At 44.7% G+C, this 15,634-nt stretch overlaps 2 pseudogenes; one reads left to right on the forward strand and one right to left on the reverse strand.

Annotated features, from left to right (window-relative positions):
• The first annotated feature begins 3,298 nt into the window (after positions 1-3,298).
• LOC103637100 (uncharacterized) lies at positions 3,299-4,219 on the forward strand (annotated as a pseudogene).
• A 4,282-nt stretch (positions 4,220-8,501) lies between these two features.
• The window catches only part of LOC109941820 (uncharacterized), a 29,189-nt pseudogene continuing 22,056 nt past the window's right edge, over positions 8,502-15,634 (reverse strand).

Consider the following 15,634-nt stretch of genomic DNA (forward strand, 5'->3'; position numbering starts at 1 on the left):
AGAGGATGGGGATTAGACTTTATTGGAGAAATTCATCCTTCATCATCAAAGGGGCATCGGTTTGTGTTAGTTGCCACTGACTACTTCACCAAATGGACTGAAGTCGTTGCTCTAAAGAACATGACACACAAGGAGGTAATCGAGTTTATAACTGAGCATATTATTCATAGATTCGGCATTCCCCAGACCTTAACTACAGATCAAGGTACTTCTTTTATGTCAAAGGAGGTACGTGAATTTGCTGAATTATACAAAATTAGGCTGCTTAATTCATCTCGATATTATGCTCAGGCCAATGGTCAGGCCGAGTCTAGCAATAGGACATTGATTAACCTGATAAAAAAGAAAATATATGATAATCCTAAACATTGGCATAAGATTTTGTCTGAAGCTTTATGGGCTCATAGGATATCTAAACATAGGGCTACTAAAGTATCTCCTTTTGAGCTTGTCTATGGGCAGGAAGCAGTGTTGCCTGTGGAAATAAGTTTGAATGTTGTCAGGTTCGCCAGACAAAATGATCTAACTGCTACTGATTATTATGATTCAATGATTGATAATATTGATGAGGTGACCGACAAGAGGATGATAGCTTTGGGAGCAATAGAAAAGGACAAGATCATGGTAGCCAGAGCCTACAACAAGAAGGTCAGAGCAAAATCATTTCAAGTAGGAGACCTGGTGTGGAAGACCATTCTGCCTCTAAGGAATAAAGACCGGAAGTTCGGGAAATGGTCACCAAGCTGGGAAGGTCCTTATAAAGTAAAACAGGTGATGTCTGGCAACGCCTATTTACTACAAACATTACAAGGCAAGGACTTGCCTAAGGCTTTGAATGGGCGTTTCCTCAAACAGTACCATCCTAGTATGTGGCAAGATGCCTAAGAGAACCGATGTAATCACATCGAGTTAGTTGCTTTTGGTTTGCTCAGCTCCACCAAAAGGCAGGGGGGCATATGTTGAACCCCAAATTGAGCAGGCGGACGGTCCGGCCCTGAGGCCGGACGGTCCGCGGTCCGGACAGTCCGCGCCTGTGGGCCGGACGGTCCGCGCATGCGCAGAGCAGTTTAGGGTTCCGAGTTTTGTGCTATGTTTGTTGGCTAGATTTGCGGAATTAGCTCGGAATCCAGTCGTGTAAAGGGTCCAGCCCCCCTCCTCTATAAAAAGAGAGGTCTACGGCCGATTTATCATCAACAATCGAATCAATACAACTTTTATTCGCATTTTATCCTAGGAGTAGTTCTAGTTTAGCCCTAGTTTAGCCTTCCAATCCCCAAATTCTCCGCCTCTACTCGACTCTACGTCGATTAGAGGAGTCTAGGTCGGTCTACCCGAGCCTAAACACCACCTAGGATCTCTCCTCCCCGACGGGGTCCCTCCCGGGAGCGAGATCCAGGCGCCGCCGGCAATCTTCCGCCGCCCCTGCGCACGCGCGGACCGTCCGGCCCTAGGGCGCGGACCGTCCGGCCGTCAGGCAGGGAAACCGAGCTCCTGCACCAGGTCGCGGACCGTCCGGCCCTGCGCCGTGGACCGTCTGCGCCTGACCAGAGAGCACCGCCGCCTCGCGCCAGGTCGCGGACCGTCCGGCCCTGGGCCGCGGACCGTCCGCGCCTGACCAGAGAGCACCGCCGCTGGTTCTCTTGAGTAATTGGCGCCTCCAAAAAGGTGTCAACAGTAATGGAAGCCATTAAATTTTTAGTCAAGCTAATCTTAGCTTTTTTCTAACTTCAAACCCAAACATCCTCAAGTGATGGCCTATCCACCTGGCTATTTAATTCATATCGGCTTCTACTGCTTCTACAATATGAAATGAACGGGCTAAGTCCACAAAATACAACGGACAGATCGCTACCAATTAAGAACCAACCAATATACTTAATTGTTCTCACATTAAAAACACCTAAGCCAACGAGTTAACTGATGTTCTCAAAATATAGAGGAAACCCTTAGAAAAGACGATCGAGAAACAGATTTCCAGAGTACAAGACACATTGTTGTTTACTAAAACAAACTCGGGAATGGCAGCATGGGAGCGTTTCCTGGCGGTGCAGCACCTCCGTGTGCCGACACCTGTTGGGAACGGATCCGAACGTTTCCTTCAATTGAGCTCTGAAACGGTCCCGAACGTTTCCTTTAAGAGCTTGTTCGGTTAGCTCTCAATCCATATGGATTGAGTGGGATTGGGTGGATTTAAATCCTAAGCAAGTCAAACTTCTTCTTAATTTTTTCCAATCCATAGGTAACGGGATTAACCGAACAAGATCTAAATAGGTGAACTTTCAGTCACATCACAGAGCCTCACATGCATACCTGTAACAGACTTCCCTGTAGCAGACTTTCGCCTAGATCTGGTCTGCATGCTTTCGCATCTTCCAGTAGCCTTAGCTTACCCTGCTCGTAGCCAGCAAAGGCTTCTGCATGGGAACAAAATGTCTGTGTGGGAAAACAATTCCATATTAGTTACCTGTGTATAAGCATCCACCGCTACAAGGTAGTCCTTTATTTCTTCTGAAGGCATCATCGCCACTTGATTTGGCCTCCAAGGATCTCTTTTTGCTTCACAAGACACCTAGACATCAAATTAACCAATGTCAGATTTCAATAATTAAATCAGGTCTACCTATATTTAAGATGATAAGAGTCCTGCCATTTAATATAGTAAGGCCCGGACTGACACGAAAACTGTGTACATAAAGTGCTTGATAGACCTCAATAGTTTGTCCGGCCTGATTTCAGATTTCAGAGATGTCGCTTCCTTCAGTTGAGATCTTTCCATCCGGTTGCTAACTCAAAGCAGTTATGATGGGCAACAGACTAAGGCCCCCACGTCGTCCTCCTTTGGGTGACACGGGCGGCTCCCGTTCGACCCTGCCCAACTCCACCCCACCGTCATCGGAGCAGCTCGCCAAGTCCGGCGAGCAGCGAGGAGGGCGGCGGCGGCGGCGGGACTGCTCTCTCGCTCGTTTCCCTCCCTTCTTCCACCCTCTCCACTCCTCCCTCTTCCTGGAGGTGGCCAGCGACCTGATCCGCGTTGGGAAGGCTGGATCGGCGGGCTAGCTGGCCGGATCTGGGAGGCTGGTCGCCGTCCACCGCTCCTCCCCGCTGGCATGGACGGGTGGCCTTGTAGCTACTGCGGCCGTGGTGCGGCGGCGGTGCCCGCGACCACGCACGCGGCTGGCCCGCTGCGGCTACGGCCGCAGCGTGGCTTGCCTGTGCTGGTAGCGGGATGTCTGGGTTGGAGGTGTTGGCCGTTGGCGGACCTGCAGCTGTCAGCGACGCCTTCTGCAGGTGGTGGGTCATGGGGCTGGGGTCGGATCTTGAGCCTCTCAAGTTAGATTCATCTCTCTGCCTCTCGTTTCGGCTTGTGATGTGGGTAGGGGCGACTGGCTCCGTGCGTTGGGGAGTGTGGTGGGAGGTCCTCTGGCGAAAGCCTTTCCGGTTTGCGGGCGAACAGCGGTGACGCCCGCGGGCGCCATCCCTACCCTATTGAGGGTGCCGTTTTTCAGTCTTTGGACCTCTCGCCACCATGCGGGAACCCTCACCTCGGCCTTTTTGGGGTCTCTCGCTGGTGCTCGACCGACGTTGAGGCTTTGAGGGTTGGGGCTACTGGATTGGTGCGTCGGTGGACGGCAGAAGGTGACAATGCACGACGGCTTGGCGGGGTGATATCGGCGTGGCTGACCCTTCAACTTTCTCCTTGGTGCTGGCGATCTACGCTGCTCTGCTAGGTCTTCGAAGGAAACTTTGCTTGGTTGGTACCAGACGGGCGGCAGCAGCTTTTCGACGTCGTTTCTCTTTCTTGAAGGTGTGGCCTAGAAGACCTCCAGTTTGTGTGTTCGTCGGCGTTGTGAAGGCTCTTCGTCACTCCACTTGGCTCGGTGGTGTTAGGGCCATTGTCGCTTTAGGCGTCTGCTTACTCCCGGAGTTCGACGTTGTGGATCTTTGCTCGTGGTGAAGAATCGGAGCTGCCTCGTGTGGGATGTGTCGAGGCTTGGCAACGATGGCACGTCGCGGTCTTATTCCTTGCGTCGGTGTCTGGATGTAGGCGTCGTCGAGTTGCTTTGGCAGTGTGCGGCTCGTCTTGGGAAGTTGGAGCTGCTCGTCCCTTGTGTTTGAGCTTGTCACGATGACTATAGATGTGTTTGTGTGTGGGAGGCTGTTATTGTCTAGGTTGTTTGTTAGGGCCTTCACCGGTTTTTCTTCCGTGCGCTCTGTGTAGGTTTTAGGTCCGGTTTTCCTTAAAAGTAGATCAATTCCATTTTTCTTAATTGAGAGGCAGAGCTTCTGTCATTACGTTAAAAAAAAACAATTATGATATTTCGTGTATCAGGCCAGTTAGTTATTCGCTTGTCCAACACATTCCAAATGCCTGCGCTGGTCAAAAATACGACGCATGCGATGTAGTTATGAAAGGAAATGTCATATCAGTAGAGAAATGAGATTAAAATATCAATAGAGAAATGCAGTTCAAATAGTAATTCAAGGATCATATTTCAGTGCAAGAAGCTCATCACAGGTCAAAAATTAACAGCAGAGCAGAAACACTGAATTTTAAAAAGAGATCGAAAACAACAAACCTTCTCAAGGAAGTTCCATATTCTTGGCTTAGCTTCGCCCACATATTCATAAGGGAATGCAACTACGTTTCCTTTCACCCAAGTAACGGTAAAAAGCTTCGAAGTTGTTACTAAGGGAATGCAGAAAAAGCTCCGAAGTCATTCCTAAGGGATTGCAGAGCTACGCTTCATTTCACCTAAGTAACGGTCAAAAAGCTCCGAAGTCGTTACTAAGGGAATGCAGAGCTACATTTCATTTTATCTAAGTAATGGTGAAAAAGCTTCGAAATCGTTTTTAAGGGAATGTAGAGCTACGTTTCATTTCACCTAAGTAATGGTGAAAAAGCTCTGAAGTCGTTCCTAAGGGAATGCAGAGCTACATTTCATTTCACCTAAGTAATGGTGAAAAAGCCCTGAAGTCGTTCCTAAAGAAATGTAGAGCTATGTTTCATTCACCTAAGTAACAGTCAAAAAGCTCCAAAGTCGTTACTAAAGGAATACAGAGCTATGTTTCATTCACCTAAGTAATGGCGTAAAAACTCCGAAGCCATTGCTAAGGGAATGCAGAACTATGATTTCCTTTGTAATGTGAGAAAAGAAGGGAAGGTGTTTTTCGCCTTTGGCTCTAAAACACATGTTGAATAAAATTTCACACATCACAAAAGAAAGCAAAGAAGCAACAATAAAACTAAGAAGTATGAATATATTACAAATCACTTGAAAAACTATCGAAGCATTCAGACACTTTGTACCAGCAAAAATATGACAACAAACAATCATTGTTTCTCACATTATCTAATCAATTCCTTTTGTTGCCTTGCATCACTTTGTCATAGATTTGCTCACAAATCTTGAGGACAACATCATCTGTAGTTTTTTCGTAGCTCTGATAGAGATTGCTTCGACTTAGATAGTAGCATCTTTTGCTTCGGCTTCAGTATGTTTCACTTCAGTTATTACCTATGAAGTGGAGACTTTTCAGCAAGGGTTAGTAAAACAATTGCTAAAGCATGAGTACACTAAAATTTAACAGAAGCGAAAAGTTGAAAACCTTCGGCTTTCTTACTTTGCAACTTCTTTCTCATATCTACATCTCTTTCAGCTGCCTGTCGTGCCTGTAGAGATTTTGCGAAGTTAGTATGAACATGCCCCACGAAGGTAAAGATGAAGGTAACAAAGTACAATCCTTCTCCCTGTTCTTTATAGATTCTTCGATACTTACTTCTTTTCTGCTCTTCTTCCATATTTCAGATAAGAATTTTTTAGACAACTCCGAAGCTTTGACAGTCGATCTTCAGACGTGGTCAGCAGGAACTCTTAAGTCAGGGTCAGTGCAAACCTTCACATGATTGCACCTGGCTTTTAGCAAAATTGAAGCAGTACTTCGGGCGTCTATCCAAGCACAATAGTCCTCTCGTACTGAGAGAACACTTCTAAAAGCACGGGTCTCATTGAGAACCCACCGCATCAAGCCCTCCAAGTCACCATCCGAGAAATTCTTCTCTTAAAACAAAGCCCCGACAAAGGAGAAGGTCTTCAATAATTCATTATGACATCTATTGCCGAGGGTGTGACAGTTTGCTAACATGATTCAGTGGTTTTCATTGAGTTGCCTCACATGATTCACTTTGTCTTTCAAGTCATCAATTCTCACCTGAGCATCGCTAAGGTTAATAGCTACTTCGACAGATGCTTGCATTATCTTTGGTGTTTCAGCTTCATATTCCTCTTTTGCTCGCTTTAGCTCAGCCTCAAGTGATGCAATTCGATTGTCCTTTTCAGCATTAGAAGCTTTGAGCTCTGATATTTTCCTCTCCATTATTTCTTCGAGCTTACTTTTCTCTTTGCACATAGCTTGGACTATTTTTCCTTCTTGCAATCAAACCGAAGCCTGGACACTTTGGATCTGAGCTTGATTATCTCTTTTTGGTCAGCTTCACCCTCAACATTACTCTCGATCCTTAGGGCCTTCCTCAGGAACAAACCCTATAAGACATAAAAAAGAGAGAGGTAACTAAATTATTCCATCAAGCCAAAGCTTTAAAGGCATAATCAACAGAAATTAACTTCAGATGCGTGTAAGCCAAGCAATCATATAAGCCTTCGGAGGACATGGTTGAGAGCATGACCTCTAGCTTCCGTAAACCAATATTATCCGCCATGTAGCGGCATACTTCAGTTTCCATGTTATCTGGGCAACAGTACAAGTTGAGAACATCTAGAGGGGGGTGAATAGGTGATCCTACAAAACTTAACTAAAAAACAAGTTTGGTCTATAAATGGGATTAGTGAAATCTAAAACCAAGTTCAATTAAGAATAGAAGAAGGATTTCTTCACTTAATTGCTCTCACAAGATGTGTATTGAAACTAGAGCAATAATGAAAGTGTAGTGGAGATCTAGGAAGAACAAAATCACAATGAAAGTAAGTAGACAATGAGACACGACGATTTATCCTGTGGTTCAGCAGAATCCTACCTTCACGTTGTGGCGTTCCCATGGACGAGGGTGACACTCAACCCCTCGCAAGTGATCTAGAGATCAAACTTGAGTACCATGGTTGTCTTCCTTATAGTATATTCTTATTTGTGAGGAATCTCCATAAGTTGGAGTCTCTCACACCTTACACAATATGATCACAATCAATAACAAGAGTAAGGGAGGGAGTAGCAACACACACAAGAGCACAAATGCAGCAAGACCATGCACACAAGTGAAAAAAAGAGCAAAAGAATGAAAACGATAGTCTCAACTCAAAACATGCTCAAAACTCTCTCGAATGAACCAAAGCGTGATCAGACATCAGACTCAAAGTTTATTGTATGCTCTTGTGATTTTCTGGTGTGTTGCACGGGTATCGCTCCATGGTGCCTAGGGGTTCTTTTATAGCCCCAAGGTGCCTAGAAACTGTTGGTTCTTCATTAGGGAAGCAATCAGCCTTCCATGTCTGCGTGCACCAAATTGAACAATCGGTGATCTGTTTCCTTCATCGATCGAGCCGACCGTTGTGCGCCTTCGATCGCCTGGCCCACCGACTCGCCCGAGGCCACAGCTCGCTCAAGGCCAACTTTGGATGGGAGACGCAGTTCCGATTCACCCAAAGCCAACCTTGGCGGGAGACGCAGTTTTGATTCGCACAAGGCCAACCTAGGCGCGAGACAGTCACGGTTTGCTCATGCATCTCTGACTCGCCTGAGCGCAATCATGACTCGCCCGAGCGCATCTCCGACTTGCCCGAGCGCATCACCGGCTTGCCCGAGCGCAGTCACGATTTGCTCGAGTGTAGTTCTGGCTCACCCAAGCGTGTCTCGGGTGACTGTCCGATGAGGCCGAGATTGGCCCATGTTTGGCCATACTTAGCCAAACTTCTTCACTACATTTTGGCTCGACTTGAGAAGTTCCCTAACACTTAGATGAACATTGTTAGCACCTAAAACAAATGACTAAGTGCAAGAAACATACCTTTATCTTTTTGATTCATAGAGGTTTGCAATATGCCCAATTTGAAGCCCAAAAGGGCTTTTCTTATTTTCCTTAATCTTTTGGACTTGATTGTTTCAATTTGCTTTCTAAACACGTGTGCTCATGCTCATAAGAGGAGTGTCAGTCCTTAGTAATGTGTTGAGCATTTAATCGCCAAAACAACTAGAAATAGCCCAAGGACACATTTCCCTTTCACAAGTAATCGTCTGGCCCTCCCTCAAAGATAGTGGACCCCAAAGGGTACCCAAGTTGTTTAGCCAAACTGATAGCTTTGGCCAACTGCTTTGCGCCCATAACTTTCCCCGCAGCATGATGAACCATGTACCTTTGACTACCCAAGTCTTGGTCAAAAGGCCCTTCTCCAAGCGGTGTGTCATCTTCAATAGCCTTCTTAGCCTCTTCAATATTAACATGCCCCTTACCGTTATCCTCCACTGGAGTAGGTTTGGAGCAACCCTTCTCTTCAGCTACTATGATCGCCGAAGGTGTCACCACTGCAACCATCTATTTTGAACTCTGGACTACTTGGTATAGTCACATCCACAACAGGTAGAGCAACACCCTTCGACGCTAATATGGTGGCGACAATATCCTTTTCATTAGATTCATCTTCGTCAATATCGAAGAATGAACTCATTACCGGAGCTATTCGCTCCTCCTCTTCGCTCTCTAGGAGCGACTCCAAAGGTGTAACTTTTTGTGCTATCAAGGAAATAGCTTCTCCGATCTTTGCCTCTTCGACTTCCATAGAAGGTAGTTCCTCAACTTCAGCTGCCACCGTAGCTTTGGGTGCAGCCTAAAAAATATATATATCAAGAAATTAATATAGCAAATTTATGACCAATGTAGTAACAATCAAAAAAGCCTTTTTACCAGAACTTCCTTCGAAGCTTGAGGTGTCGACTCAGCTTGTATCTTCGGGACTTTGCTCTGCTTAATAGTGACTTTTCTCTTCCTCTTCTTCGAATCTTGAACCATGTTGGGATAGTCAGGATAGAAGAAGCGAATAGCATAAAAAACACGGTTCAATCAATTCCTTTTTTGAGTAGCAAAAGCCCATTGTAAAGCTTCGACACCAAGTATTTTATCTAACCACCCGTCACTAGGCTTCCCAAATTCATCTTCAAATTTATACTTGTAACGAAGTCTAATCAACCCAGGCTTCGCGTTCGAAGCGTTTTTTCACACATTTTCGGCATCTCCCACTCAGCCGCTAGTGGCCATGTCTTAAAAGCTAAAAACTTCTGGACGAGATCCCTTGTTCCAATGTGTGTACAAACAGCATTGAAAGCAACTATAACAACCTAAGCTTCAAAGTAGATGTAACACTTTGGCTTTTTATATCCGAAGCTTGTAACAATTGGAGTATGAATAATTCTCTTTTTATCATTCCGTTCATTTAAATCATTCTTCATGTAATACCACTCCTTCGCCCATTCATTCAGTCACTTGCTTCGATATGCAAGAGACGGAAACATCATGCCCCTTTGATAAGCGAAGTTGTAGCAACCAAAGTTGTTGTGAAGGCCTCTAGCCGCCTTCGTCTGAAAGTGTAACTCGTGGACTTCACTAAAGGCTTCTTAGAAAGCTTTGGCAACAAGTTCAACCCCTTGACTTCGTATAGCCCAAATGAAAATTTCTAGACGCACTATAGCGTTTGGGGTGAGTTGATGAAGGTATATGTTAAACCTTTTCAAAGCAACAACTATCGTCTTATGCAAAGGAAATCTAAGCCCAGCCTTCAGAAAACTTTGAAACACGACGACTTCGTCTTGTCTCGGATTCGGCACTAAATCATCACCTCCTAACTGCACCAATAAACATTGTCAATATAGCCAAAGTGGTTAAGTACTTCAATATGTCCTCATTTGATCTTAGATTTGACAAAGTCCACATGGCTTGGCTTCGTAGGACATATGGTAGTGCTATCCTCTTCAATGTCAATAATGTCATTATCCTCGGATAGATTCAAAGAGCCAGCTAAGACCTGAGAGGTGAAGCCTCTATTGTTGAAACAAACTCCTCAACCTTTGTCTCTTGAACGCTTGACGAAGGTACCAAAGGCACACCAGCACCAGACTACTCTTCTACCATTTCGTATTGGAAAACCGTACTTTTTTTAGCTAGGTAAGGCTGATCTAGAGATGGAAATACAATCAAAGTAAGCTTCAAAGGTAGAGCAGCCTTGAACAACAACACGCGCAAAAGCAGCAAATGTCGTGTTAACACCACTAGGTGTTGCTCCATTTTATACCCGTAGATTTTTTGTACTTAACCGTTGTACTCACTGAGATGTGGGCCCTACCAGTCGGAATATTCATAACAAGCTTGAGGAAGGTTTTTTCGTACCTTCGACACAAGGCCTCACATTTATGATTTTTGCGATCTAAGCTCGTTATGAAGCAACAGACTCATCCCGCAAGGGGCTACTATTGGGGGGCTTGCCTTGCCGAAGGTCCTCAAAACACCTGTACTTTGGTATAACAAAGTGTGTTTCAGGTGAATAACGAAGGTTGGAGAAAGCTGGTAGCTTCGGTGTGGAGAAAATCTTTGATCAAAATCGTGCCGAAGCCATTAGCATACGGTATGGAGAAAGGCTTCGAGCACAAGCTGACGAAGGAAAAGGTGTCAAAGACTTGCACAACAATAAAGAAAGGGAAAAGACAACCATATCCCTACATCATTTGTAAACGTTAAGTGTAAAGCCTTAAGGGGGCAGGATTGTAATTTTATACAAAGGTGGTTTATCTTCACTATAAATAGATGAACAATGCCCTGCATAAAATACCTTTTCGAGGGCTCACACTTTATCTCGCTTAGCCTACGAAGTACCTTCACGCCATCTTGTGTGTAGGAGCCGAAGGTATGCTTGTACATTTATGTATGAAGAAAGATATAATAAAATGTCAAATTATATGAAATTAGTTAAATGAAGCCCCCTTCATCACTCTCTTGTTATTTCATTATGTTTCTCACTGAAAACCTTCGCCCCATGCTTTAACGCTTCGAAGAAGTGTTAAATCAGGAGGACGAAGGTCTTTATACCTAACTTGTGTTGCCTTAATTTTTGATACCTTCAAGGGAATTAAAATCAAGTATCAACTAGGGGCACGGAGGGGAAGGAAAGGCCTTAGGAGGAAATGACGGGCTCACCTACGCCTCGTAGAGGTGGATGAGGATCGATGGGTCGGTGGTCGTTGGTCGGATCTACTGTGGTGATGTCGTGAGGGTGAGGATCGAGGAGGTGTGATTCGCCACCACTGGCCTGAAGGATTACGGGGAGGCTACGCTAGCGCAAAACAAAATTTTCAACCCCATAAAACCAAGAACTACTGCGGTTATAGGTCATGGAATTACCACTAGACGCGCAGAGCAGCGGAAGACGTCTCGATGTAGACGAACGCGTCGAGCAGTGCCGTGCAGTCGTCGGCGTCCTTCACGTCCTCGCACGGTTCATCCTAGTGCTCCAGATGCAGCACCTCCGAGGTATCCACACGTACAGGGAGGAAGCACCGCGTACCGAACTTCTAGGTTCGCGACGGCGGCTTGGCGAGGGCGAGAGGTGAGCGACTACTCGTTTGCTGGTGGCGAATTAGGTTAAGCCTAACCACGCCCCCGCCCCTCATTATATAGGTGTTATGGTGGGCTTCTAACACCGAGGCCCATCAGTAACCCTAAAGCCCAGTCTAATTTCGGATCTAATCCGAGTTAGGCTTCCTTCCCCATAAGTGTGTGACCCTATAGGTTCACGTACAAATAGACATAGCCCGAGTACTCTTACTTGGCCCAATAATTGACAGCGGCCTCTAGCAAGACATGTCAACTCCTATGCGCACGTAAAGATCATATCAGACGAACCATTGCAACATTACGTACATGTTGTTCCCTTTGTCTCACGATATTTGGTCTGGCTCTAAGCTGACCTCTCTTTCTCGATACTGTGAATTGGAATCCTTTCAATGGTTAACCCTTAACCCTAGCACGGCCATGCATTTCTTGATCCAATCACTCGAGGGGCCCAGAGATATCTCTCTCACAAAGAGAGGGACAAATTCCATCTTGATTGACCATGCCTCACAGCATGCTTCCTGACAAACCCAAAACTACCTTTATAACTACCTAGTTACGGAATAGCGTTTGATAGTCCCTAAGTAAGTCAATTCACATCTTGAGAACATGCGACAATCTCAGGTCTAAGGATACAGTATTCATGTTGCAAAAAGAGAACTATATTACAATATCTCACGTTGGGTCGGTCCAGCCTCATGTCATACATGCGCCCACATTATTAGTTTAACATCTCCATGTTCATGACTTGTGAAATGTAGTCATCAACTAATACATGTGCTAGTAATCGACTCTGACTAGGGACATCATTTAGAATAACCATATAAGTAAAGAATCTCACAAACAATTCACATAATTGCTAATCAATACAAGGTGCCTTCCATGGATATTCAATTAAGCAATATATATATCATGGATACAAAGAAATATGCTCATCTCTATGATTATCTCTAGGGCATATTTCTAACAGTCTCCCACTTGCACTAGAGTTAATCTAGAAGATATCTAATACCCATAGATCTCATGTGTGCCTCATGCTTACGTTGTGGAAGAGGTTTTGTCAAAGGATCAGCAACATTCAAATCCGTATGTATTTTTCATATCTTTATCTCACCCCGCCTAACAAATTCCCGTATGAGGTGAAACTTCTGCAGTACGTGTTTGTTTTTCTGGTGGTTCCTTGGCTCCTTAGCTTGCGCAATAGCCCCATTGTTGTCACAGTAGAGGTTCAATGGACTAGATGCATTAGGAAACACACCAAGCTCGATGGGGAACTTCCTTATCCAAACACCTTCCTTCGCAGATTCAGAAGCTGCAATGTACTCGGCTTCTGTTGTAGAATCAGTCACAGTCTCCTGTTTGGAACTCTTCCAACTAACAGCACCACCATTTATTGTGAACACAAAACCTGATTGCGATTTTAACTCGTCTTGGTCAGTTTGGAAGCTAGCATCGGTGTAACCAGTTACAACGAGCTCCTCCTTACCCCCATATACCAGGAACATATCTTTAGTCCTTCTTAAGTACTTAAGAATGCCTTTTACCGCTGTCCAGTGACCCTCACCTGGATCAGCCTGGTACCTACTCGTAGCACTTATAGCGTATGAAACATCTGGGCGTGTACTTATCATGGCATACATGATTGATCCAATTGCTGAGGCGTATGGTACCTTACTCATGCGCTCCCGCTCATTAGCCGTCGCAGGACATTGCATCTGGCTAAGGTGTATACCATGTGACATAGGTAAGAACCCTTTCTTGGACTGTTCCATGTTGAACCGTTTCAAAACCTTGTCAATGTACATATCTTGACTTAATCCTATAAGCCTCTTCGACCTATCTCTATAGATCCTTATGCCCAAAATATATGCTGCTTCCCCTAAGTCCTTCATAGAAAAACTCTTTTTCAATGAAGCCTTGACGGACTCCAGCATAGGAATGTCATTCCCAATCAATAATATGTCATCCACATACAAGATCAGAAATACAACAGTGCTCCCACTTTCCTTCTTGTAAACACAAGCTTCTTCTTCATTTTGATGAAAACCAAGCCCTTTGATCACTTCATCAAAACGAATGTTCCAACTCCGAGATGCTTGCTTCAACCCATAAATGCATTTCTGAAGTTTGCATATCTTTCCAGCATTGATCGGATCGACAAAACCCTCGGGTTGTATCATATACACGTCCTCATCTAGGTTTCCATTAAGGAAAGCTGTTTTGACATCCATCTGCCAAATCTCATAATCGAAATATGCGGCAATAGCTAGAATGATCCGAATAGATTTAAGCATCGCTACTGGCGAGAATGTCTCGTCATAGTCAACTCCTTGAACTTGTCGAAAACCCTTTGCAACAAGTCGAGCCTTATAGATGTGAACATTTCCATCCATGTCTTTCTTCTTCTTATAGATCCATTTGCATTCTATGAGTCTAACACCATCAGGCGGGTCAACCAAGTTCCAAACTTGATTTTCTCCCATGGAATCTATCTCGGATCTCATGGCGACTTGCCATTTCTCGGAATCTAGGTCCATCATCGCTTCTGCATATGTTGCAGGTTCGTCGTTGTCTAACAACAACACTTCCCCATTGCCCAACAATAGCACTTCTCCTCGTGCCTCGCGAAACCTTGCTGACCTTTGTGGTTGTGGTGGTGATTCTCTTGCCATAGACGTCTCAACTTGTTCTGCTACATTAGCATCACTTGTTGAATCTTGTCCCACTGGCTCATCCTGAACTTCTTCAAGATACACCTTTTGTTTACTTTTCTCTCTTTTGAGAAACTCTTTCTCTAAGAACACACTGTTCCGGGTGACAAACACTTTGCCCTCTGACCGGTGGTAAAAGTAATATCCTAAAGTTTCCTTTGGATATCCCACGAACATGCACTTGTCCGATTTTGGAGTGAGTTTATCTGACTGAAGTCGCTTGACGTAAACCTCACAACCCCAAATCTTCAGAAAAGACAAACTGGGAGTCTTCCCAGTCCACATCTCATATGGTGTCTTAACTACGGACTTAGACGGTACCCTATTTAGTGTGAAAGCTGATGTTTCTAGAGCGTATCCCCAAAACGACAAAGGTAGGTCCGACTGGCTCATCATTGATCGAACCATATCCAATAAAGTCCGATTACGTCGCTCAGACACGCCATTCCTCTGAGGCGTTCCAGGCGGCGTAAGCTGTGGAACAATTCCACAACTCCTTAGATGATTGCTAAACTCATGACTCAAATATTCACCTCCACGATCCGATCGCAGTGCTTTAATTTTCTTGCCACACTGATTTTCTACTTCATTCTGAAACTCTTTGAACTTTTCTAAGGATTCAGACTTGTGTTTCATTAAGTAGACATACCCATATCTACTAAAATCATCAGTGAAGGTTATGAAGTATTGGAATCCTCCCCTAGCTGTCGTACTCATTGGTCCGCACACATCAGTATGTATGAGTTCCAATAAATCTAATGTCCTCTCCGGTAAACCCGTGAAGGGCGCCTTGGTCATCTTACCAAGTAAGCAAGCTTCACATGTCTCGTATGATTCAAAATCAAACAAAGTTAAAAGCCCATCAGAATGAAGCTTCTTCATGCGATTCTCACTTATATGACCCAAACGACAGTGCCACATGTAGGTAGGACTTAAATCATTAGGACGAGGCCTTTTAGCACTAATATTACAGATAGGTGCATCATCAAGATTTAAAATGAATAACCCATTCATAATGGATGCAAAAGCCACAAACATGCCATTCTTAGAGATCACACAACCATTGTTTTCACTCGCAAATGAATAACCATCCTTCATCAAACATGAAGGAGACATAATGTTTCGACTCATACTAGGAACTAGATAACAATTATTTAACTCCAAAATAAATCCTGATGGGAGGTGGAGTTGCATCGTCTCAACGGTCAACGCAACAACTCTTGCATTATTGCCTACCCGGAAATCAACTTCTCCTCTTTTCACGCTTCTACTTCTTATCATTCCCTACATCGAATTGCAAATATGGGCAACCGCTCCG

Source organism: Zea mays, chromosome 8 (assembly GCF_902167145.1).
Source record: "Zea mays cultivar B73 chromosome 8, Zm-B73-REFERENCE-NAM-5.0, whole genome shotgun sequence".
Taxonomy (NCBI): Eukaryota; Viridiplantae; Streptophyta; class Magnoliopsida; order Poales; family Poaceae; genus Zea; species Zea mays.